The sequence below is a fragment of the Desmodus rotundus genome, chromosome 5 (genome assembly GCF_022682495.2).
Source record: "Desmodus rotundus isolate HL8 chromosome 5, HLdesRot8A.1, whole genome shotgun sequence".
NCBI classification, from domain to species: domain Eukaryota; kingdom Metazoa; phylum Chordata; class Mammalia; order Chiroptera; family Phyllostomidae; genus Desmodus; species Desmodus rotundus.
Window position 1 is genome coordinate 165,131,859 of NC_071391.1, and position 25,198 is coordinate 165,157,056.

At 54.5% G+C, this 25,198-nt stretch overlaps 1 protein-coding gene across 6 annotated transcripts in view; it reads right to left on the reverse strand.

Annotated features, from left to right (window-relative positions):
• The window catches only part of RNF144A (ring finger protein 144A), a 72,583-nt gene that overhangs the window by 41,851 nt on the left and 5,534 nt on the right, over positions 1 to 25,198 (reverse strand). For 2 of the 6 annotated variants that reach the window (XM_045189567.3, XM_071221587.1), the window contains one exon: positions 17,403 to 17,526. The exons of 3 other annotated variants lie outside the window; for them this stretch is intronic. The gene's annotated coding sequence lies outside the window, so the exon portion shown is untranslated. Of the gene's footprint in view, positions 1 to 17,402; positions 17,527 to 18,794; positions 18,933 to 25,198 lie in introns of those variants that run through there. One more of the 6 variants, XM_071221588.1, reaches the window with a different exon arrangement.

The following is a 25,198-nucleotide window of genomic DNA, read 5'->3' on the forward strand; positions in this document are numbered from 1 at the left end:
CAGCAGGGGCTCTGGGGAGGACACGGCACCTCCGGCAGCCTCACCGGGAATGGGCCAGGGCAGGTGCCGTCTGCTTGCAGCTGAGAAACCAGAGGGTGTCGCTGTGTGGGAGGAAAGGGACACCTGGCAGAGGACCAGACGGTGGAGAGAAGTCACAGCCTTGGGCTGGAAGGCAGCGTGTGACCCCGCAGGTCGCCCCGCAGTGAGGTCGCCCTCGTCGGGGTTCCCGTTCCTTAGTGCCTGTGTCTCTTGAAATAAAATACAAACAGTGTCCCCAGCACACGGGTCTCCCTCTCCAAACACGTGAAAAGCCCCGTGGGGGCTGGGTCCAGGCCACATACCTTTGGATCCCCAAAAGCTCCCCCACGGAGCCTGGTATACATGTGGCGCTTAACACAGGTCTCTGTGAACAGTCAGGGTTCTGAGACAGAAAGTGTGCTTTTATGGGAAGTTAATCCACCCCTCAAAAAACAATCTGGGCTGCGCACTCCCTCCCTAACACCTGACACGGCTACCCAGAGGGAGCGTAATCTCAATGCGAGTCGGATGCCGATGAAGCAACCGCCTTCCTGTGATGGGCTGACGGGCCGTTAGAACCCTGGCTGACTTCCCATCAGACTTAGAAATAGGAAGGCGTGTGCAATGTCTTTTCCGGTTGCAAAAGCATCACATGATGTTTTACGGGAAGACACAAGACGAGACATAAAGAAGACAAATGACAAATCCATCGGGGAAGCCATCGGGGCCGGGGAGTTTATTTCAAACACCAGAGCAGGGCTGTTTTTAAAGGTTTTTTCACAATGCCGCCCCCCTAACCAGCCCCCCCCCTTAATTGGCATTGCACTGACCAGTGACTTCATACAATCCCTTCACTGCCAAGGTCAGAATGAAACGCGGCCAGCACTCCGCTGGGCTCTTCCAGGCTCAGGAAGTGAACAAACCACTTGTGAATGTGGAAGGCAGTCCCGAAACGGGCGACAGGGCGCCGGGCCTGCCCGGGGCTCCGGAGCAGAGATGCACGGCCTCCCTGCAGCCCCCACCCTCCTGCACATCACCGCACGGCCCCTCCTTGCACAGGTGGGAGCTGAGGGCCAGAGAGAAGACACGCATGACAGGCGGGGGCAACCCTGGGCTGGCCACCTGCAGGCAGCCTGTCCTCCCCCTACCCCCACTTCTGAGTCTCGATGGCCGTCTCTTCTCCCTCAAGGTTGTGTGAAGTTTCCTCTCTGATGTGTTTGGTTATCACTTCCTGCAGCCTGTCCCAGTCGCTCTCACCAGCTTGGTGAAGAAGCAGCATTTGGGACCCAAGGAGACTTGCTCTGACTCAACTCCTCTAGCAAAACAACAGTGAAGACCCCCTCTCCCTTCCGGTTTGCCCACCAACAGCCCGCCTGTGCTGGGCTGAGTGCAGGAACCATAAAGCAAAGCAGATTCCACCTGTCGATGTGGGAGCCTCCAAGTGGGGTCTGCGGGGAAGGGTCCTCCCAGCGGCAGGAGCAGCAGCCCTTACGTCCACCCCGACCTTCCTGGAGGAGACATGGGCAAAATACAGCTGAAGGTCTCAGCGAGCAAAACCCGAAACCACACGGCATCCTTTTCCTCCTCCTGCGGTGTCCACCCAGCGTCCCGGCGGCCTCCATGTTGTCACCTGGCCTCTGGGGGATGACAGGCAATCTGAACACCTCTCCAAGGTTCTCAGAAGCTCAGAATGCGTGGGCTGGGAGGTGTCAGGAAACCAAGGGTCCCAGAGAGGCGCCGTGGAGCAGTGGCGAGTGCCCTCAGCCTGAGAGCGAGAGGTGTGTGAGGTCCATGGCCTGTCTCACACCGGACGTGTCTTGGGGACCCCTGGGACACCCGGGACCCGGCAGGTCCTGCCACCTGCACGTGAGCATTCTTAACTAGCCGTCGAACAATTCCGCAAACATCCTGGGCTGACCCTCCATTCCCCATCCCGCCTCCTTTTCACCTTTTCCAACTCCCAGCCATGCCCAGACCTCCCCCTGGGAGGCCAGGTGGTAAAAGTGACAGGCCTCAGGAGCCCCCAGCTGGCCCGGGACAGGGAAGGTCATGGGCCTTGGGGGAGGGGGAGGGGGAGGGGAGGGGAAGGGTCACACAGTCCTCTGTCCCAGCTCAGGTCATGCGAGATATCTGATTTCAGGGCAGAAAGTTCTGTCCAAACAGAAGCTGTTTGTCAACACATGCTCTGCATGTTGCTTAGGCCCTCACGTGTCTGAAACCCTCGGACTGGCCGCTGCCGCTGTGAGCAGGCTTCGGTGATGCCACCACCCTGGTGGCCAAGACCACGCGGCAGGGACAGAGAGCACGCGGTGTGTCTCTCCATTCTGTACTTTGAGGCACATGCAGCCCAAACGCGGGTGAGTGATACACACCCAGGGTGCCCCGCAAACCCCGCACCCTCCTGCCCAGAGTCCTGCACACCAGGGCCTGATCGGAAGGAGTGGCCGGCCCGGGGCCCTTTGGGAAACCAATTACAGTCACATGGACATCCCCAGAATAGAGGACACCAAGGCTTTGGCTCAGCACAAAAAAGCCACATCAAAGTCCCTGGAACTCACCACCGTGACTCAGGAGAGAAGCAGCCACAGAATGGGCTGTGGGTTCTCGTCACAGCCTGCTTTTGGAACTCCCCGGGGGAACCTGGCGCCCCACCAGCCGCTTCATCAGTGGGTCACCCGGGTCATTTCTCCAGGTACGAGCTGAGAGGTCTGCAGGTGGGACTTCCTCCTACTAGGCTGCTCTACTGAAGCACGGCCCTCATTTCTCTGGGGTGGAAGGAAAGTGCAGAAGGCCTGCCCTCTATATCTGTCCGTCTGTCCCAGCAGTGGGGGAGTGGGCAGGGTTTGTCTTCAAGTTGTCCCCTTTGACTTTCTGGACCCTTCGCCAGCCTTCCTGCCAGAGCAGCAGAGCCGAGCGGGCGGCCAGGCAATGGGATCACTGGGCATGGTGGATGGTGACTGGGTTTCGGAGTCCTGGGCATGGGCACACCTGGTGCCCCACGGTAGCCACAATGGCTGCCGTGTGTCCATCTGTCCCCCTCCAGGGCCATGGACCCAAGCCCTCCGGTGGAAAAGCTGAGACCCCCGCGTCTAGTCCCTAAAAGCGGGAAACCTGGGATGGGGCAGCAGGCGGGGCTCAGAGAGGCCTCCAGCACCCCCGGGACAGGTCGTTCAAAGAGTGGAACTGGGGGAGGGAATGAGGACATCCACTTAAAATGACAGTGCTTGCAGAGCTGGCTTTCAGTAGGAGCCCCCGGGTGTGCTGGGGCCCTCAGGAGAGGCCTGGCACCACGGGCCCGAGAATCTAAGCAGGGAAATTATAGGGCAATTCTGCTCTGTAGACACCACTGAGGGCCGCTCTGCCTCAGAGGCCGCACAGCTCTCCAGACAAATCCCGGGCAGACGGCGCAGGGCACGCCCCCCGGCAGGCCCCACAGCTTCCTCTGCTCAGTGGGTCCTGTGAGCCCAGGACCAGCAAGGGCAAGGTGGACAGCAGGAGACCCGGCGCCCTCTGGGGAAGCCCAGCACCGAGCTCCGTCCTGTAGACGACATCTGTGCGCCCACAGAGGGGATGCATTGTTTAAAAAGGGATGTTTTCAGGGCAGGCCATTTACCCAGCAAACGATCACACAGCATGTGCCGACCCCAGGCTCTCTCTCAGCCCGAGTGCACGCTCGGCCTCCTGCAGTGGGCTCACACCCAGCCGTGCGGAAGGTCGAGGCTCCGACAGTGGCCAGGACGGGGTGCAGAAGGGGGGCTGCCCACCGGACGGTTCTCAGGACGGGCCTCCTGCAGACACCTGACCAAGGCAGGGAATGACCTTTGAGATGTCAGCCCCTGGACTCCAGCCACCTGTCTGCTGGGCCCAGGAGTAGATGAGGCTCGGCTAGGAGCTGCTGCAGGGGTGCAGATAGAGTCTGAACTTGGCCTGTGAGGCCCCGGGAGCCACTGAGGGGGTTAGGAACAAGGAGTGGCTTCTTGCTGGTCGTTCTAGAATGATGCTCTGTAGTAATCATGTTAGAGCAGCACATGACGGGTGAGGATGCGCAGTGGCCCGGCTTCCGTCATGTGTGCGCCCACATTCTGTCATGTGTGTGCATGGGGTCCGTCGTGTGTGCGCACACAGGGAAAGGCTGCGGGATAACCGATGGGGCGGGGACCGCCAACCGCCAAGCCTCCCAGAGGGCGATGCCGAGGCGGAGCCGCGCCCCCGGATGCTGGGTCCCCAAAGACCCCCCTGTGGTGGGCACTGATTTCCGTCTAAGGCCCAGCTATGAGTTAAATGAGCTCCGGGATGGTTCCAGGAGCCCCCGGGACCCTCACACCCATCATCTGCAAACTGGGGTCCAGGACAACTGCCCCACCTCGCGCAGGGCAGTCACGGGTGGAGGAGAGGACATACACACAGGACACGCCACAGGGCCGGGCACGGGGCAGGGACCGGACGCTCCTTCAGCTGGAAACACCCCCCCACCCCTGTCTCCAGCAAGGCCGCCTCACAACTACGTCTGGTACCTGCCCTGTGTGGGACGACGGGGTGTGAGGGCCATGCAGGCAGGCGCCGCGCTCAAGGAGGGTGCCGGGAAGTGAACAGCTTTTACACAAAGGACAGACGCAAGAGAGGAAGGGGCCCGCCGGCAGCCAAGACTCCCCAGTGTCCAGAACAATCCCCTGTGAATCAGACTCCCCTGGACCACGGAGCTATTCTGGAACACCCCATAAGCCTTAAGACGGTTCGGAGGGGTCCCCTCCGGGTCAGAGGTGACGAAGGGCCCACAGCCACGAGGTAGTTTTAGAGCTTCTTTGGGAGTCGTGAGCTTACGGATTTTGCACTCCCTCTGAGTCTAGCTGGTATTTCAGTGTGCTGATTATAGCTGCAAACACACCTCCTGCTCCCTGTGTGGTCGGAGAAGGGGGCGGAGAAGGGGCTTTGGAAATTTAAATTTACAGCAGGGAGGGAGCGTGGAGCCCGTCTGCTTGAAAGAGTCCTCTTGAGAGGGACCAGCGCAGCGCCTGATGCAAACGACAGACAGAGTCCGAAACGAGGCTTGCTGTCACAACACGCCTGGTACCGGACATGCCACAGGTTTCCCCCGTCCAAGGCTGTGGAGGACGCCAGCAGCAGACCCTGCCCGGGCCTTAAGAAGACATGGCAAATGGGGCCCACCCAAGCCACACGCCTGGGCGTGATCTGGATCAAAGGGGAATTATTTTAGGTGGGAACATGACAGCCACTCGCTACCTGATTCTCTTCCTAACGCGAGTAGCGACTGCTTCTCGAGCAGAAAAGTGCTGCTGGGTCCCAGATGGGGCTGCGAGAAGCCGAATGCATGCTGGCCGCCTGCAGCCCGGCTGAAGGCCCTTGGGGCGCTGAAATGCGGGGTTCCGTGCGGAGGACGTTTGGAGGATTCTGTGGATCCGGCTGTACTGGGGGCCAGGCGGGGTGGGGCAGGGCGGACCTCGGGCTCCCCGAGCGTGTTCCAGGCTGAGCCTCGGCTGGGTGTTAGTTCTGTGTGTTTCTAAGACGAGGGCTTCCCCAGGCTGCTCTGAGGAAAGGATCCCGGCGTCGCCGGCGTCACTGTGGGAAGTGCTGCGCCCCACGCGCTCCGTGACTCCCTTTGAGCCAAAGGTCTGCAGTTCCACGTCATCGCGTCCCTGTGGCCTCGCCGCTGGACACTCCGGAGAAAAGGGACTCTGATCCCGCCCCAATCAGGTCTGGCCCAGAGCCACGGACACCTAATACACACACTTGATAATGAAGCCCTCACGTGTCCCAGAATTCGAGTCACTGAGAAAAAGTGGGACAAAGGTCTCCTTAAAAAAATATACAATTGACCTCTTTTTTTTTTTGGCGAGGGGTGGGAGAAGATGGTGTGAATGTCTTTATAAATGTTGATTCACTACACAAATAGAGCCATAATGAAGTTACGGAATAAGAAAGTCTAAAATGCCACGTTGATAGGAACTGAGTTGAACACCGCTGTGTGCTCCCTCTGTGTGTGTGTGGCGTGCGAAGAGCCCCTCTGCTCACACCCAGGTTAGACCCGATCACCCGGCCAGTCCAAGTCCGCCAGCCAGTATCTCCTTACACGAGCCCTCGCTGCACCCCCTCCGTGGGCCATCGGCACAGGAGTCACGAGAACCGTCCAGCAGGCAAGAGGAGGCCACCCTCGGTGATGCCCCAGACACGGACAGGGACTGGGGACCCAGGAGACCATCGTGTCTGCCGGAGCAGCCAAGACCAAATCAGTTCAAAGGTGAGAGGCGTCGACTGCTCACCAGATGGTGAAGTAGATTCTATACAGTAACTAAAGCCAGTTAAAATACTGCACTAAAATAAACAAACTAACCAGCACACCTGGCTGGTAAGTATCTCAGTCAGGTATGATGCGCTGAGACTTTTGTGTATTTTGAGAACGGGGAGGTTAGGATATCCACTTTAGACTTCCTGGGTCTGCCTGGTAGCATCTCAGTGGTACCCTCTGGGAGAAGGGAACAGAACGCACGGCTGCCAAACTGCGAAAGGAAGAACGGGAGAAAGAATGCACGGAGACAGAGGTATACTTTAAAAAAGTCAGAAAAGCTCCAAATTTATTAAAGATCACAAAACAGATGGGTTGGACTTGACAGCCAAAAGGAAGAAGAATAAAACTGCGAAGTGTGAGACGGTAAGACATTGGTAAGGCTGGAAGTCCAGGGCGATCCGGAAACCCAGCCGAAACAAAGTTGCAGTCCAACCGAACGTAACCATAAAGGTCCAGTGCGTCACCAAGCTATTAAAGTTCTGAGTTTGTTACATCACGCAGCTTCAAAATACAAAAAGGAAACATGATACACTTCCTGAAAAATGGCAAACACACCATCGCAGTGGGGAAATTCACTACGTATTGCTTAATACAGCAAACCTACAAAATCCGTAAAAATCTAGAAGCTCTCAGAGGCACAACGGTAACCACCTACATTTCATGGACAACGTCAGTCTCATCATCAACAAACTGAGAATCCACGATCTTCCCCCAAACAGGTGGAACCTTCACAAAAACTGAGTGCACAGGAGTGTGAAGGTCACCGAACTTCACGGAACCGGCGTCACGTGGGTTCTGTATTCTGACTTAATGCAACTGAGGTAAAAATCAATAATGAAAAGATTCTAAAAGAATCTTATCAATAACTCCTGGGTTTAGATAAAAATGAAGTACTTTAAATATCGGAACAACTAAGAAACAATAAGAATATCATTTAACAAAACCTATAAGATGAAACAAACACTTTCTGGTCAAGAAAGGAAAAAGAAGTGTGACTCAAATAGACTGTATTTGTAGTGAAATGGATAACAGAGATTTCAAACTAAATGAATAACTCTAGGCTAATCTTAAATTGTAATATAGGAGGCAATGAATATACACCTAGAAAAGCAAGTAATTTAAGAAAACTGACTCCAAAGGAACCAGGAGTTCAAATAATTTTGCAAGCCTTGAAAAAACTGGACAAAAGAAGCCTTCCAGCAAGGAAGTGACTGGGCCTTGCTTTCAGCTGAGTGAGACCAAAATGTCAAGGCCCGATAATGCAAGTCGCACACAAAACCTTGCAAGGAATGGGAAAAAATAAAAATAGGAACAAAAAACCCCTCCTTCTAAGTCAGACAAAAGCAGTTAAGGAAAAATAGAGGCCAACCTCACTCATGAGTAAAGAAACAAAAATTTAAAACAAAATAAAAGCAAATAGAACCCAGATGTCCGTCAGATGTGCGTGCAGGGAGAAAACAGGCACAGACCCAGCTAGATCTACCCCAGCAGCGCTCGAGAGTCCCGCGCTGGCACAAGCCGTACGCGGAGGCGACAGGAAGGAGAAAGCACCCGGTCGGACTAAGCGCAGGAGAACGGCCTCTGGTAACACTCAACGTGCGTCTACGATTGTAACGAAATGCGACCCGGCGGAGCAGCAACGTAAGGGAACTTTCTTAACCTAATGAGGGTCATTTGGGGAAAAAAGTGACAGAAACGTCATCCTTCCTTCAATGAGAGCGTTCCTCACGAAAGCCAGGACAGAGCAAAGGACACATTCCGTCACTCGCCATGTTGCACTAACCAAGAAAAAGTGTGTGTGAGAGCTGAGAAAATAAGCAGTACTTTGTTCACAGCTGAGTGTGTACACGTAGGAGGACGCACAGACAAACTCTTACAAACACTCAGGAAAGGGTTAGTAACGTGGTTGCAAGAGCAAGAGCGAATGTCAAGGACACTTTTACGCTCCAGCAAACGCATCCCAGAACCAAGCTGCCTCGGCAGAAACACGAAGTTGCTCTTACCTAGGAGCATACAGAAGGTTACCCGGACCCACAGAGAAGTACAGAAGTGTACCCCCCAACATTTATGAAGACAGATACATGGACAGCGATACAATGTTATGGCTACGAGGACTCAGTATAAAAAAAGCCCACTCTTTCTAAATGGATCACTAACTAAAACTTCTCCAGAAGGGCAAAGGCCCACGTACAGCCAAACGTCCCCGAGCGAGAGGGAAGAGTGAGGAGGCTGCATAGCGAGACTTCGTAGGGAGCTGTGGTAACCAGCATCAGACCACGCTGCCGTGCCTAAGGTCTACGCATCATACTTGATCCTTTCCATATAAAGGACATTCTTCGTGTCCTGTCCCATAAAAGAACAAGAAGCTTCCTTAAACCATGTACTTCTGATCCATCCTCACTCTTGCCTCTGACCGACCATCATCCCCACTGCGCGAATCCGGTGTGTAGGAACACCAAGGTCACTCACGCACCCTAGACAGTGAAGCCTGGGTCAGCCGTGTATGAAGATGACCGAGACTTGCAAACCGAACAAAACAGAAACAACAACCAGAAAGAGAGAGAAACCAAAACCGAGATCTCCGTGGACAGTGTGGTTGCCGTGGTTTATTTCAACAGGACCCCCAGCCGTGAGTCTCAGGACAGCAACCTGAAGGCTCTTGTGTCTAGAAATGGTGCTGGTTTCACTCCTCGGCCGGTCTGGAGCCGGTGGCCACAGCAGGGCACCGGCACTGTCCATTCCAGTCAGGGTTTCCAAGGCCTCTGCCTGGAAGTGTCACCGGCCGCACACAGAGCCACAGCTGTCCAGCAGCGGCCCTCCCCAAGGCTGACTCAGGGCCACGGCCGAACTCATGTCTCTTCACCAAAGATTCCTTTTTTACCCATGACATTCTCCACTCGAGGAAAAACAAAGAAAACCAACTTCCAGATGTAGCTCCGTCAATCGCAGGAACACGTATGCCGTGGGTGGTTTACGTCCAGGAGGACGGCTTCTCTTGGTAAGTCCTAAACATTTAAAAGTGTCTGTGCTGGGCTGGGACGTCACGTTCTGCTGTGTCGGCCTCTTCAACTGGAGACTTTGTAACGAGGAAGCCGTTGCACAGTGGCGGGAATTTGCTGGAGACGGATGCGGGGCTGCGGCAGGTGCGGCAGGAAGGCAGGGCTCCACTGTCCTGTAGCATCAATGCATCCTCATCCCCTCCCCGCCCCACCCTTTGCCCCCCCCCCCCCCCCCCCCCGCCAGGAGACTCAGCGTCTCTCTGGAGCAGTAAATGCACTAACCCTAAAACGTTCAAGTGCAGGTTCTAAAGCACTTAGTGTCCAAGGAGTGTGAATCGAGGGAGGAACAGCTTCCAAAGTCAAGTTCACAGATCCCCACCACAGTGAGGACGGGGAGGTGGCCTGCCCCGCATCAGCAAAGAGATGTGTCGGTCCTGGAGCGGCCACCTGTGAATACTGGTATGTGGTTGGGGTCCGAGGAGAGCTCTCATGCACGCAGCGAGAAGTAAACTGGGGCAATGAGGAGCTGGGCTGGGGGGCGTTGGAAATTAGGTTCCCAAAGGCCCCCCATTGCCAGGCCCGAATCCAGCCTCAGCCCAGCTCCTCAGTGTCCCCAGCCTCCTCCTCTAGGGACCCTAACAGGACAGCTGCCCCCACTCTCCTGCACCAGCGACCCACCCGTCACCCGGCCCCCTTGCCTCCTCGCCCCTGATGTCCTCTCCTCACGTCACTGCCTCAGGCTCCATGTAGCTGGAGTCACCTCTCCCCTGCAAGCGCTGTCACCTCAGACCAGCCTGCCACTGTGCCCCTCTGCTTGGCCGAACGATAATTCAACTCTTGACCTGCCTCTAACTCGTCCGCTGAGCTGCCCAGAGAAACACTCACACCGTTCACGGGCTTGCAAGCCATGGCCTCCGGCGTCCGGGGAGCTCTGAAAGTGGCCAGGTGACCCCTCTGCACCTCCCTTCTTCTAGAGGACTTCTCACGCCTCCCCCATCCCCCAACTTTCAGTCCCACCCCTCTGCCCCGGCCGGCCGTGGCTACCCAGCTGGTGCCTGGCTTTGTCTCCTGGTTTGCAAGGGAACCAGAAGCGATTGGAAGACTGCGGAGGCTCCTCCTGAGTGCCACAGGCTGGCCACCCACATACATGTCACCATCGGTCCCCACGGGAGCCCCCTGCATCCTCCTGTCACACGAATTCCACCTACACACAAATGTACCTCTCCCTCTCTGACTCGAGAACCGATTCATCAACCTGGGTCCTGCCGCATCCACGCTCATTCATTCCATCAGCGTGCAACCGCACCCCTGATGCTCCCAGAGAGGCACAGGTCCTGGGCTCTTACTCACTGCTTGCCCTGCACCCCTCTGCAGGGAAGCTTCTGGGAGGAAGTGTCAACCACCCGCATCTGTGATCCCTCCCTTCCCCCCTTCCCTCCAGACCCACAGCACCAGGGCTTGTGGCCATAGCTGCCAGACCCACATGGCATTCTACACGCTTGCCCAGGCCACCCAGGGCCTGCAGGACCCTGACCCGTAGGCCGATGGCTCCGTTGTACATCCAGCTTGGACGGCAGCCTCCCAGGCACACTCCTGGAGATCCCTGCCCGCTCAGCACCCCCCTCTGCAGGTCTTATAATCTCAAACTCGGTGTGTTCCACACTGACCTTCTCGTCTCTTTTTGCACCCAAGCCTTCTCCACCTGCAGGCTTCCCCACCTCAGCTGGTGACGACTTAATCTAAGGTCCTCGACATCACTGTAGACTTTTCGTTTCTTTCCACACCACACCCACCTATTCTGCCAGAACTGCCCGAGGCTCCATCTTCAAAACGCACCCAGAACGTGACCACTTCTCAGGACGTCCTCTGCCACCAGGGGAGCCGGCCACCCTCACCTGCCGTCTGAGTCGCTCCCGTGGGGTTCTCCAAGGGCCGAGCCGGCTTCTGATCTACCTTCCTCCACCACCCTATGCTCTGTGACGAAGTCAGAGCCCGGAACGAGCCTGTGGAAACGGAATGCAAACCCTGTCTCTCCTCTACGTGAAACCGGCGCTGACTTCCCATCGTAAACCCAGAATTCCAACGCCAGGGAACGCCGGGCCCCTGCTGCCTCCCGAGGGCCGCGCCCCTGATTCCGGGCCCTCTGCTGGCCCTGTGCAGCCAGCTGCCTCCTGGTTGTCCGCCGGCACGCCGGTGCGTAGACGGACGGGGGCCGCAGCACCCACCTGCCCTTCTGTGATACTCTCGCTCCCAACACTCAATAGTTTCTTCCCACAACTCCCTAAATGCATGTTCAAACGCCACCTTTTTATTTTATTTTGATTTATTGATTTTAGAGAGAGAGAGAAAGGAAGGGGCAGAGAGAGGCAGACATGGATTTGCTGTTCCACCTACTGGTGCATTCTTTGCTTGATTCTTGTATGTGCCCTGACCGGGGGTCGAACCCGCCACCTTGGTGCATCGGGACGACCCTCTCTTACCAGCGGAGCTACCCGGCCAGGGCCAAATGTCACCTTTTATAATGAGCCCCCCGACCATTGCATTTAAAACTACAACCTGCCCCAGCCCCCCAGCGTGGTCTACTTTTCTCTTTTCTCCACAGCATTTATGCCCTGTAACAACGAAACCATAACATGCTGCTTCGTGCTGCCGGCGGTGCCCGGTCGTCTCCCCGTGCCAGTCCCCGCCCCCGCCCTCCACTCACACCTCCCGAGCCTGGAATCCCGTGGGAGCAGGGGTTTGTGCCTGCGTGTCGACTGGGTGTTCTGCGTTAGTAGGGCGCCTGGCACAGCCAGAAGCTCAATCCACGCCTGCTGGGCTTTATTTCTTAAAAATAAGAACAGAGTGAGTCAGGATAAGCTCGGAATTTCCCAACTCTCTCTTTTCTCCAGGACAGCTGCTGCTCGTCAGAAACGCCACCCCAGCACCTGAACTTTGCTTATTTTTAGGACTCTCTGGCCAGGGAGGAAAGACCAAAATCGATTCTGTGTTTCTTGTCGCCCCCCCAGCAGGGAAGGCGAGAGCCGGCAGGCAGCTGGGGTTCAGGTCTGAGCGGAGGCAGACGCCCCCAGCTGGGTGCATCCACATCTCCTGGCACTTCCCTCCCTCGCTGCTCGCTCACTGAAATAGCCAGCTCGCCCACCAGCAGCCTGGGAAAGTGAAGTCTCCCGCGATGCTCACGAGCAGGCTCCTGAGTTCTGAAGGCTTCAAGGTCGAGGCTGAGAACCCCGACCTACCCTAACATCACCTGGCTCCGTCTGTCCGGCAGGGAGCAACTCCAGAGAATGTGGTCCCTTTTTTTGCAACTCTACTCTCTGCCTTTACTCACAATAAAGTCAGGCCCTTCAAACAGAAAACAATACGATACAATCTCTTTCACTCCAAGCTTCTGCCTTTTTTCCCAGGGACAAGCCCTAAATAGAATTCCAGTCTTCAGCAGGAAAGACGAGCTCCCTGTTCCACCAGTGCACTGGCCGCGGGAGACTTTTTTAGCTGCATTATAAAAAGATTTACACAGAGAGGCTGCACGCAGAGCTCTCTGCCCAGAGGCTGTGCGGTGAGACTGGGTGGCTTTCAGGCTGCTGGCGGGGTGCAGAGCCCCCGTCGCCCCCTTTCCAGAGCCACTCAGCCCCACAGACAGACGGAAGAGTAACTGAGCTGCACTCACTGGCTTTTCCATCCATGTGCTGGCTGGGAGCTGTGGCCACCCCAGCCCCGGTTCCGTGTCCACGACTCAGATAGCGCCCTGGGCGGTGCTCCGCTTGCAAAGCTGCTGTGGGTGCTTGGTGGTCTCCCTGACGCTCCCCCCACCCCGCCCTGCTGTCCTACTGTTCCTACTGCCCAGCACCTACTGAGCCCCCCGATTGGGCCTTAGCAGACACACCTCTCGGCAGCCTCCTCTGGCCCGCCGACCGCCTGCTGGGACACTGCGCAGGACTGCGAAGGTCTTGTTTTAACACCTCCGTGGGCCCAGAGTCTTCACCCACCCCACCCACCACTGACAGAAACCGCAGAGACAGGGCGAGACAGCGTGGGAATCTCACACGCCCACGGTTTACCCACCGGGAGAGGAAAAACACCAAGCACCACTGTTTGCCGCTTGAAGCCCAAGTGTAAGGTTAGGCTTCTTGTTTGGTACGAGTGTGCTCCTCTCCTAATTTTGAATTCGTGGGAATATAATTTAAGTAATTCACTGTTCGAAGTGAACCGGGATGCTCCATCCAAGTATGAAGTAAAAACCCGACGAAGCCAACCTGGAGCAAAACGGGCCTGCGAGAGATCATTTCAGTCACTGATCGCTTTCCCCAGGTGTAGGTACATCGTCAACCGTAAGTGTTTGAAAAGACGCTGGACCTCACTTACAGTGAAAAGGAATGGAGTACAGACGTAAAGATACCATGTTTCACCCATCAGGTCAGCAACGGTTACAAATTCAATATTGCCGAATGCAAACTCAGCGTGGCTGCCTGTGGTAAAAGAGAAACAGAAAAAAAAAACAAACCAAAAAACCACACACACACACACACACACACACACACACGGTAGAAAACAATTTATGTAAATCCAGGTGGTGAACACAAATTTAAGTTGAACGCACACACACCTAAGTTTTCTAGAGGAATGTTAAAAAAAGGGGGAAAAAAGCTGTCAAAAATCACTTGAGACTAGAGGGAAGTTTCCTGTTCACTTTATTCCTTACTGGACTTACTTTCTTAACTGGCCGCTCTTGTAACTAGATTTTTAGAGCTACATATCTCCGATGTCGTCTATGACCCGCAAGATGATACGCATTGAGGGAAGATAATCATTTTTCCTTTGGCCTCACAAAAGATCACGGAATGCAACCCTTTGCAAACTTCATTGAAACCCCACTACAAGGCCCCACGTGTAAGTGCTGAGGACGGCCCTGAGAGCTGTTCCCCCTCCTCCTGCCCCTCTCTCGGTCTTTCACATAAATGGACACTTAGACCCGGGGCCAGCTAGTCACCAGCACGGAATCCTGCTCGGGAGGACAGAGCCCCACCCCTACCTTCCATTCCTGACCCGCCCTATGCAAAAGGAGCTGAGGGCCCTCCCTCGGCTCCCCCGAGGCCCTTCAATTTCCAGGTCGAGAACTGTCGTTTAGCTGCTGCTGAACCTCCAAGCTCCTGTTTCAAAACCCTACACAGCTGTGTGCAGGTGGGCGCGTGCAGCTGCGAGGGGAGGTTTTCGCATCTGTGATCGGTTCACCTGACTTCAAGATGAATGGAGGTCTTGTCCGTCCTCCATACAGGGGGCTCTCTCTACGGGGGTCGTACATGGGCGGTGGGCGCGCTGGGAGGCAGGGCCGCGGTCACCCCCCCACCCCCAGAGCTGTCCTGCAGTCCGTCGGGTCACATTTATCTTCTCTGGGGGAAATAAAACACATTCTTCAGGAATGGAGCTATTTGTCCAATGACAGCTATGGGACGGACTCACTGGCTCGTTGTCTCTCAACGAACTTAGGTGTTTTGGGGTTTTTTTTTTTATTCTTTCTCTGTGATAACAGGCATTTGGCTGATTCTGCCATCACTCCTGAGTTTAAGAAGTGACTCCTAACGATGAATCCGACTCTTGGGCTTCCACCTGCTCACAAAGAGCCGACTGACTCACGCAACTGAATGTTGAATTGGGCACAAATTAAGAAGCTTCTTATAGCATCAGCCCTGGAAAAAATAGGTTGTTGGGGACGGTGAGAGAAAACACAGCCTCACGTTCTGCTCTCTACCTTGAAAGGCTGAGAAAACCACTCCTTTGACGATGCGGTTTTGAATGAGGCAGATTTCTACGTGTGGCAGGTTTTCTATGTGGTGCTGGCAAACCTCCCTATTAAGTAGGAATACAGCGGGAGGTAGCAGTTTCCATGTAGAAGGGGGGTGAAGGGGTGGCCTGCAGGGGGATGCAAGAAGCCAGAGGCAGACACCTGCCTCCAGCCTGGAAGACAGGAGGCCGGGGCAGGAGAAAGATGGCTTTTCACAGTGGAAGTTTAGTCCTGCGAGATTTTTTACTTTTTAATATCTATTTACTTTTTATTGAGGTGCAATTCACAACACATAAAATTAACTACTTTAAAGTTAATTCAGTGCCATGTAGTACATTCAAAATCTTGTGTGATCGGCACCTCTTATCTAACCCCAAAGCATTCCTGTCACCCCAAAATACAACCCATTGCCCACCAGGCAGTGAGAACCCAGTCCCCTCCGCCCAGGTCCTGGCCACCAGCAATCTGCTCTCTGTCCCTCTGGTTGTCCCTATTCTGGGTGTGTCCTATAAATAGAATAGTACAGTAAGTGACCTTCTGTGTTGGCTTCTTTTGGACTTACTTCTCCAAAATTAAAATTTAGATAAATTACTTCCTACAAGGATTCCATCCCAGTCACTCATTACACTTAAAAAATACTTGAATACCTGACATCTGTAATCGATATGCCACGTCCCATGGATGCCGTTAAGACGGAAACCATGCATGCCAAGTCGTCCAGGTAGTGCCTTCCTTCACTGGGGCAGAAAGGGGTCCAGCAACAGAAAACCGTGACCACTCAGTGTGACGAGTGATTTAGGAGAAACAGAAGGTTCGAACCAAAGCTGGAAGGGAAAAGAGGGTTTGCTCCCTTTCCCTTATGAGTGGGAGGCTCAGGCCTAGGCCCATAAAACTGCCCAGCCTCCCACAGAGGTTCTGACAGCCTGTGTCCCACCACGCCCGTGCCTCCACGGGCTCGTAGCTCCACACACCGGGGAGGCAGCAGCACACGTGGGGTACCACAGGGAGGGTGGGGCAGGAAGCGGTGAGCCGCGACCTCACGAGAAAGGCCCCATGAACTGACAACCCGAGAACGGAAACCCCGGGGCACACCACCGAGGGCGTATCTGCAGAGGTGGGGTCCGGAGCCCCAACCCAGCTGTGCTCACCTGCAGGAGACACCCTGGGGCCCTGACTGATAGGAACTCCTGTGCGGCAGCTTTTCCGGAAGGCTGGAGGCTGGGCGTGAACTAGCTTTGAGTGAGCACCAGACTTCTAGGGGCCACAACCTTGAAAGAGCCCCACCCTTCAGTGGGTGTGACCTCCAGGAATGCCACCAGGGTCTCACAGTGATGCACCAAGAAAATTCCACACCAGGCTCCGACGAGGGAAGGGCGGCCAACCGAAATATGCCCAGGGTGGCCCACATGAGAAAGGCCCAGACCCAGAGACAGCAAGGTGGACAGAGAAAAGACCCTGGAAGAACGTGGGACCTCTAGACCCAGCCCGGCTACTAGCCAGGTCAGCCTCACACCTCACCCTGAGAGCCTGGACCTCAGTTCCCGCCACCGAGCCCAGCAGGCTCAGCAGCAACGACAGACCCCACAAAGCAGGCCGGGCCTCACTCTGAGGTGACAGGGACACTGGGACAGCCAGACAAGGCAACGCAAACAACTGTCATGAACACAGAAGGGGCTCTCGTGGGAAAGGCAGGCAAAACACAGCAGCTAGTGGGTTCTGTGAGCAGAGCGATGGGGTTTAATACCTAACCACGGGAAATGCCGGGATAGAGACGCAGTAAAGGAGGAGGAATGCCCGTGCCCGGCTCGTCAACACACTGCACACGGCCAGGGGAAAAGGCAGTGGGCCTGAAGACAGGCACCAGAATGTTCCCAAATTAAATATAAAATAGGAAAGCAAAACAATTTAAAAAAGGAACATCCAAGAACTGTAGGGCAATTCCAAACTGTGCAACCTACGCACGATTGGAAAACCAGAAGAAGGAGAGAGAACAGGGCAGAAAAATAGTTGAAGCGAGAATGGGCAAGAGTTTTCCAAAATCAGTGACGGGCACCAAACCATAGCTTCGGGAAGCTCACAGGGGACTCAGGAGGACAAATACCAGAAATGTTCATCAGGCCGATTGCAGTGCATTGCAAAAATCCCAGACAAAGTGAAACTTCTGGCAGACGCTGAGGGCGAGGGGGGAACAGCGCTTATAGAGAGAGAATAAGAATTAGATCTGACTTCCCTTCAGAAACCGGGCAAGCAAGAAAAGAGCAGAGTGTAATTTTTAAAGCGTTGAAAGGAAAATGCCACCCACCTAGAATTCTGTTTCCGGGAAAACCACGCTTCACAAGCGAAGGAGAAACAACACTTCGTTAGACAGGCGGGGATTGAGGGAATCTGTCACTGCTCATTCTGCCTCGAGAGAAGTGTCGAAAGTTCTGCAGAAAGAAGGAAAATTCTATGTCAGAAACTCAGGAGGAGAGAGAAAGAAAATACGAAGGTAAAAGAAAACGTCTTTTTTTTCTTATGCTTCATCGAGCTAAAAGAAAATCGTTTAAAGCAGTAAAAAGAGCACCGTGTGGGAGGACTGGGGCACGGGAACAAGGGAAGGAGACGGCAGCAGTGCCATTGGGAAGGAAGAGGAGGAGCTGGGACAGTCCATGACAAGATGCCATTGCTACATATCCGATGGCACAGTATTTGAAAGCGAACTTAGTTTTAGTTAAGAACACATATATTGTGAACTCCAGGGCAACCACTAAACCCTAAAAATGTTTTTAAAGAGTATAACTGAACACCAATAGAAAAGACAAAACAAAGTTACGTAAAACATGCAGAACCAAAGGAGTCGGAAACACACAAACAAGAGGTCAGGGACAGACAACAGTTACGAGCACAGTACACAGTCACCCAACTGAAACAGTGATCCCTTTCGCTGTGAGTGGCCGACATAGGCCAGTTCGAATAGAAAGACTTTCAGACAGGATAGAAAAGCAAGACGCAAGGATACGTTGTCTGAAGAAACACACTTTAAATACAAAGAATCCGGTTAGCAGTAGAGGGCAGGGAGCGGATGTAACACACTAAGGCCAATAATCCAAAGCCAGCCGGAGTCACTCCAGACCAAGCAGGCTGCAGAACCCGGAAGAGCCTCAGGGACGAGGATGAGGGCCACTGCCAAGCCACACGGGGGCCAGTCCCTCACGAACACGTACCAGTACTAAACACACACGCACCTCACCACCGAGCATCAAAACGCACAACGCAAACACTGAAGAAACAGGCAAACTGACTGTGATCAACAGAGGCTTTTCGCTCTTGCAGTGAGGGACAGATCCAGCCAGCAGAGCGTCAGTAAGGACAAAGCAGACCGGGACAGAATGGCACTAGCAGTCAACTTCCTTCATTGGATACGTAGAATATCCCACCCCACCACAGTCCGAGGCACATTCCTCTAGCACGTGGGGAACTTTCTAGGCCATAGTACAGAAACCTTAACAGATGATCCAACAAACCAGAAATCATACAAAGTGAACTTCCTCAACACAGCGGGACTGAACTGCAGGTCAGTAGCAGAGGGATGGCTGGAAACCCCCCAAATAGTTGGAGAGTAAACAGCATGCTCTGAGCAATGGGCCAAAGGAGAAGCCTCAGGAGAATCTAAGAAACATTGTGACCTGAGCGAAAATGGAAAGATACAACTTACCCAAACGAGTAGATGGCAGCAGATGCGGAGCTTCATGGGAAATTCATAGCATTACATGCACTGCATATATCAGAGAAGAAGAAATCTAAAATCAATACTCTCAGCTTCCCCTTCAAGAAACGAGAGTAAGAAGAGCGATTTAAGCCCAAAGCAGGCAGAAAAAAACAACGAGAACTGGAGCAGAAATCGGTAACATCACAAACAGGAAACCACAGAGAAAAACAGCGAAGACCTGGTTCTTTGAAAGATCAATAAAATTGAAAAGCGTCTAGTTGGGCTGAACTGTTATGGGTTAAGACCGGTACAGAGGACGGAAAGGGTGTGAACCTTCGAGAAACGGGCGTGCTGTTCAGCTCAGCCAGCAGCCACGCACCTGCTGTGCGTTCCAACAGCACCACGGTTTGCTGGCATTTTCCCTGAACATTTAAGCCACGGCCGCAGCGAAGGGAAACCACGGACAGGAGGAAGTGCCGCATCATTTCGTTCAGGCTGTCCCATCTTTAGCTGAGAAAGTAGTAACGGCCCCAATGGGGCTAATACTTTCCATTCTCGTGGCGCAGAAGTGCAATATTCTATCCGACCGGGAAATGATTTCCAGATGGGGTCTGAGTGCGTTAGTCGGTGCCTGAATCCGTTCCGAATTCCCGGGGCCCTGGCCACTCCCCCCACCCCACCCCCCACTGTCACCCTGGCTGCCCCACCCCCTCCATGGAAATCGAAAGGTTTACTTGTCAATCTGACTTCTGGATAGACCCCCCCTTTTTTGGTTTAAATTTTCCTATTCCTTCAAAACTCTTCTTTAAAGTTTGTATGTTTTTAACCCTCAGAGGAGCCCCGAAGAAAGGAGAATCCCCATCACTGTTCCCACTTTTCAGACGCGTCAAACCGGAGCTCTGGCGGAGGCCAAAGACCGTGGTGGCAGGCAGTCTCCAGTGGGACCCGCGGTCTGGAGCGGGACAGGAGGCCCCCAGCCCTGAGGTCCCACGGCATCCTGCTCAGACCATAACCACCGCCCCCCGGCTACGGAGGAGGCGACCCGGACGCGGTGGGGTCACACATCCCTGTCTGACATTAGCTGTCACCGCTTACACGTGCAGGGGTGTGACAGAAAATAAGACCGAAAGCCCCCTGTGCTGCTTTGCTCTGCTTGTCAACAATGGGAGGGCTTTCTCTCTGCGCATCGCTCACATCCCCCCTCGGTCACCGCTGCAAAGTGCCGGCCGGAGGCGCGGGGCTCCTCGATGGGTTGGGAGTTGTATTTGTTGCTGATGGAACGATAAAATAGTGAGTGGCGGTGGCAGCACTTACAATGTGAACTCTTTAACCAACATCACTTATTTCACTGTGAAATGAAATATAACCACAATAAAAAATCAAATGCAGCAGAAAAGTCACAATCCTCGTGAGTCACGATTCCTTTCTTTGCTCGGCATACTTTCCACGTTTGCACATCTCTTCCACACCCACTTCAGTCCCAGGGTCGTTTCACTTAATGAGACACTGTACGCGTATCCCCACGTCCGCGGTCTCTGAACATCTTACCTAATTAGGCAGGATATGCACCACACTGAGATGCTTCCCATGCGAGGCTGTTTTTTTTAAAGCAGCATTTGTGCATAAAGCATGTCTTTTCCTCGACATCTACTAACAGTTCCCTGAGCGGGACTCCCCAGGGCGCCCCATCCGAAGGAATCACGCGGTTGCCGATGAACACGCCTTCCCCCGTCAGCCGCTCCTCCCCCAGCTCAGGCCTGGAAACCCGTTCCTCCTGCCGAGCCAACACGATTTATATATAAATGCTTCCGGCTCAGCAGAGGGCTCACTTCATCTTGATTGCAACCGTTCCTGGTAGCTCACATGACTTAGAAGAAAATTACAAAGTGATGACTCCATGTTTACCAAGATGACTTCTATCTGACGGCCCAAGGTGTTTATTTTCGCTGCACGGGCGCGAAGCATCAGCAGACTGACTTCCGGATGAACAGATCGGGACTAGCGACGTGCGGGGAGCCCGCCCCAGGGACGCGCCGAAGGGAACGGAAAGTAAAACCTCCCGACGAGCTCGCGGCTTCCAGGTGACCTTCGGTGGCAGCAGCCCGGCTATGGCTTTGTCGCCAGTTGGAATCATTTATAGATGTCAGTGGCTTTAAAAGCCCCAGAGGGTGGTTTTTCAGACAGGATCTCTTGTTGCTATTGTTCTCTTTAGAAAACGGTCTTCTCTCTTTTTTTAAATTTTAAAAAAATTTTCCATTACAGTTGACATTCAATATTGAGTTGAGCTTCAGGTGTACAGCACAGTGGTTGGACATTAATATTAGCTATAAAGTGATCCTGCCAACCCTAAGGTCCTTCATTCGTGAAAAATCACGGAGTTCATTTAAAAGTTCGCTGCACCGAAGCTGGGAATTCAAAACCGAGTCGGGCGCCCCTCCCCCCGCCTGCCACACGGTCACCCAGGACAGCGTGATGAGGACGTGTCCACGCATGCATCTCATGTCTGCGGTCACGGAGAGTGGGGAGCAAGGCAGGTGCGTGGAGGGCAGCTCCAAACTTGGGAGTGTCGGTGCAAGCCGAAACCCAAAGCTTACCCTTTAACTCACGCTGCGGGTAAAATGTCATTTATGTGACTCAAGTCCCAGCTGGCTGCAGGACACTTACGTTGTGTCAACACCGACCCCGATGTCCGTGTTTTCGGACACTTCGGAGCTCACACGTGTTTCCAGGACATGAACACACTTGACTGTGCAGAGCTTCAGGCCTCACGTGCGGTGCCTGCTGCATCCAGCAGCTCAGGGGCACTATGACGCCTGCAGGGACCACACAGGGGTCCTGGGAAATGACAGGAAAATCCGAGGGATGAACCAGGATGACCTTCAGAAAAGGCAAGCTGAGCTGAGACCGGATGGAGGAAGAGCAGGTGACCGGAGGGCAGGGGCTACCCCGGGATGCCCAGAACCACAGGGGACATCAGCTGACCACAGGAAATGCAGCCAGCCACGGAGCACAGGCCAGGGAAGCCACGTGTGTCCACGGTGCAGCAAAACGTACTGGGCGGCTGGAAAGTGCAGGTGCAGCTGCGAGGCAGGAGCTGAGCGGTGTGGGCTCTGAGAAGGAAGACACCTACCGAGAAGGGCTCCCTGCAGCGAACTGGGCACAAACGGAAAGGCAGAGCCCAGCACCCCTTTCTAATCGGGGGCCACTCGTGCAAAGGGCGCCTCAAGCCCCAAGCCCGGGAGCAGCCTGGCCCCAGGGATTGAAGGGGCCAGAAGGGGCCAGAGGAGGTTAGAGGGCCGTTAACCACAGAAGACATACATCTCTAAGTCCTTCCCGATCATCCGTCCAAGGAACTATGCAAGCCGATATATAATCTTTAAATTTAGTGTCCACATTTACAAAAGAGTAAAACCAAGCAAGGAGAATTAATGTTAGGAATATGTTTTATTCAAGCCAATGCGGCCCGACTGAAACCATTCAGCGTGTGATCGGGATACAAGTCCCTACTGAGATAGTTCACATTCTGTGCTCCGCCCCGATCGTGGGAACTCTGTGGGTGCGTTCTACACTCCCTTGGGAGCAGGGGGCGGTGGCTCCCGCTGCGCCAGCCCCTCTGCCTGCCCGCCCTTGCTTGGCTCCTGCTATTATCAGGAAGGGGTCCTGCCCTCCCCAGATAAACACAGTCCCTGAGAGAGCGGCCTTATCTGCCAGGCCAGCAGGGCACAGCCAAGGCCTCTGATGAGTGGCCCCGCGGGCAGAGCTGCTCCTCCTGGAGCAGGCTGGAACCTCTGCCCATGGCCAGGACGGATGGAAAACAAGGTCACTGCCAAGGAATCAGGGCTTCAGGCCAAAGGAGAAAAAAATCCTGGGAGTGATTAAAGTATTAACAGATACGGGCTGCTCCCCTCGGCCCCTTGAGGCGGGAAGAGCACATTCAGCGGAGGACAGACTGCGCCTCGCACGGCCCAGAGCCTGGCTTAGGGAGCGGCTGCGCAGTATTTATTCAACAGACCAAAGAGCTCGCGCCTGAAATGTCGAGCTGTTTCACAAACAGGAGACACGGACATTACGCGATACTGCTGGATGGAAAGGGCTCTGTGTCCCAACGGACTGTTTTTACTGGACTGAAACGGGAATTCACGGGATCCCAAAAGTTAAAGAGATTAACACCTGCGCTGTTGCTTCCAGAAGAGCCCGCCTCACCTAGTTCTCGCCAGCCCCCGCCCCCTCTCCTCGCCCTCCCCCTCACTGGACATTCCTGCGTCTGCCTTTGAAAGTGCCCAGCACCAAAAAGGTTTGGCCGAGTGAACGGGTAAATGGACAAAAGAAAGAGTGAATGGATGAGATTGTTTCTGGATGCAGATGTCTTTGCTGGGAAAAGACGCCCAATGAGTTCAACTCACAGTCCGTGATCAAGCACCCATGCTGGGCCAGGCGCTGTGGGGCTGCGAAGGGACACAGAAATGCCCGTGATGGGGCGGTGATTTCTTGGTCCTCACTGCACCCAAAGCTGCAAAAGTTCGCGGGAGATCCCAGTGTGCCCGGCACCAAGGGCATTTCAGCCACAAGCACATCGGTCTGGACCCCGGCCACAAGGTAAGAGAAGCAAAGACTGTCTATTCAAGTGCAGCCTGGCCCGCCCCACACTGGGCAGCGTCTCCTCCCTCTGTCTGGCCAGCCCTCTCCAGGAGGCGCCCCAGGCCCCTGCAGCCTCACTTTGTCTCTGGCCCCCAGGAGTTGCCACGAAGCCCAGACCAGTGAGACGGACAGAGCAGCCAGGGTGCTTTTGGAAAAGCCTATTCTCCCCTGAAAAAAAGGGAGAGAGGTGGGCAACACCGACCTCCCCCATCTCTACTGCGACCCTCCACTCAGACATCAGCGGGGAGCCCTGGAGAGCCCTGTGGGCCTGGGCCACCCGCAGGAGGGCAGGGGGCACAGGCTAATGACAGTGGAGCGACACAGCAGACCCCGGGGTTCTCGGTGACAGCTCCAAGTGGCAGCACCAACGCCCGTGACCACTGCCTTCGTCACCTATGGAGACCAGTGAGGGCTAGCGTCATACCCGCAGGGGTTAAGAAGGAGATAGTTACATAGCTAACCACAAGCTTCGGCTGAATGTGGCTGTAACTTTTGCAGAAGAATTATTTATCATTTAGAGAGCCTGGGAACGGAGCAATTATGCCTGCAGGTTTTCCCTGAGTCTGCAAAACGTCCTTGAGCTTTATCTAACTAACTCCTATAAAATAAACATGGAGACCATGTTCAGGGTCATTGTCTCTCCATCAGAGGACAATGTCCCACCTGGCCCCCACTTTTCCTTAAACTGTCTGTGTCTGTGTCTTTCTTAATCACCCATCGCCCCCTCCCTCAGGGACCTCCTCCCCACGCTGGTTGCGGCAGGTGGCGCCCGAACAGGGACTTGAGTATGGGGGGAACTCATTTACCCGAGACGAGGAGAGATGCTCCTGACTGTGGCCACGAGTCTCGAAGTGAGGTACAGAGCGAATTAAGTTTGCAGCCAGGTGTAAAGCACGGGGCGTGCAGGATCCGTCGAGACGCAGCTTTGTGAGCAAATGCTTAAACCTATGCTTACAGCTCGGGGAGCTACGGTGCACAGCTCTCAGTCGGAACAGTTCCTGGACTTTGTCCAGCAGACGTGCCCTTGGTTTCCAGACGAGGGAACCGTTAATGAGACCACCTGGGCAAAAGTAGGAGAAAACCTGCAGGCATAATTGCTCCGTTCCCAGGCTCTCTAAATGATAAATATTTCTTCTGCAAAAGTTACAGCCGCATTCAGCCGAAGCTCGTGGTTAACTATGTAACTGTCCCCTTCTTAACCCCTGCGGGCTCCGGCTGTATGACGCCAGTCCTCACTGTCCTCCACAGTCACCTTGTCACCAAGGACACAGAGCCCATCTGTCTGAGTCCTTGTTAGTAAGTGTCCTGCTGCTGGACGCACAAACAGCACCGTACAAGCACCTGGACACTCGCACTTCCTGACCCTGGTGGGTGGGAGTTAGGGGTTGACCTCCTGACCCCAGAATCAGGAATGTGACCTCGCTAGGGTCTTTGTAGATGGTCAAGGTAGGACGTGACCGACAGCGTGGGCCTGGCTCCGACACGGCTGGTGACCAGCCATCTTTGCCTGTCTTAGTCTATTGGGACGATGGCAACACAAACCCCAGAGCATGGGTGGGCAGCGTAGAGACAAACGACATTCATTCCTCACAGTTTCGGAGGCTGCAAGTCCAAGATCAAGGTGCCAGCAGAGGCAGTCCTGGTGAGCGCTCACTTCCTGGATGACAGACAGCACCTTGTCACTGTGTTCCCACGTGGCACAGGGCCTGGGGTCCCTTTTACAAGGGCACTGGTCACCTCCTCCCACCATCCCACCTTGCGGTCGCAGAGCG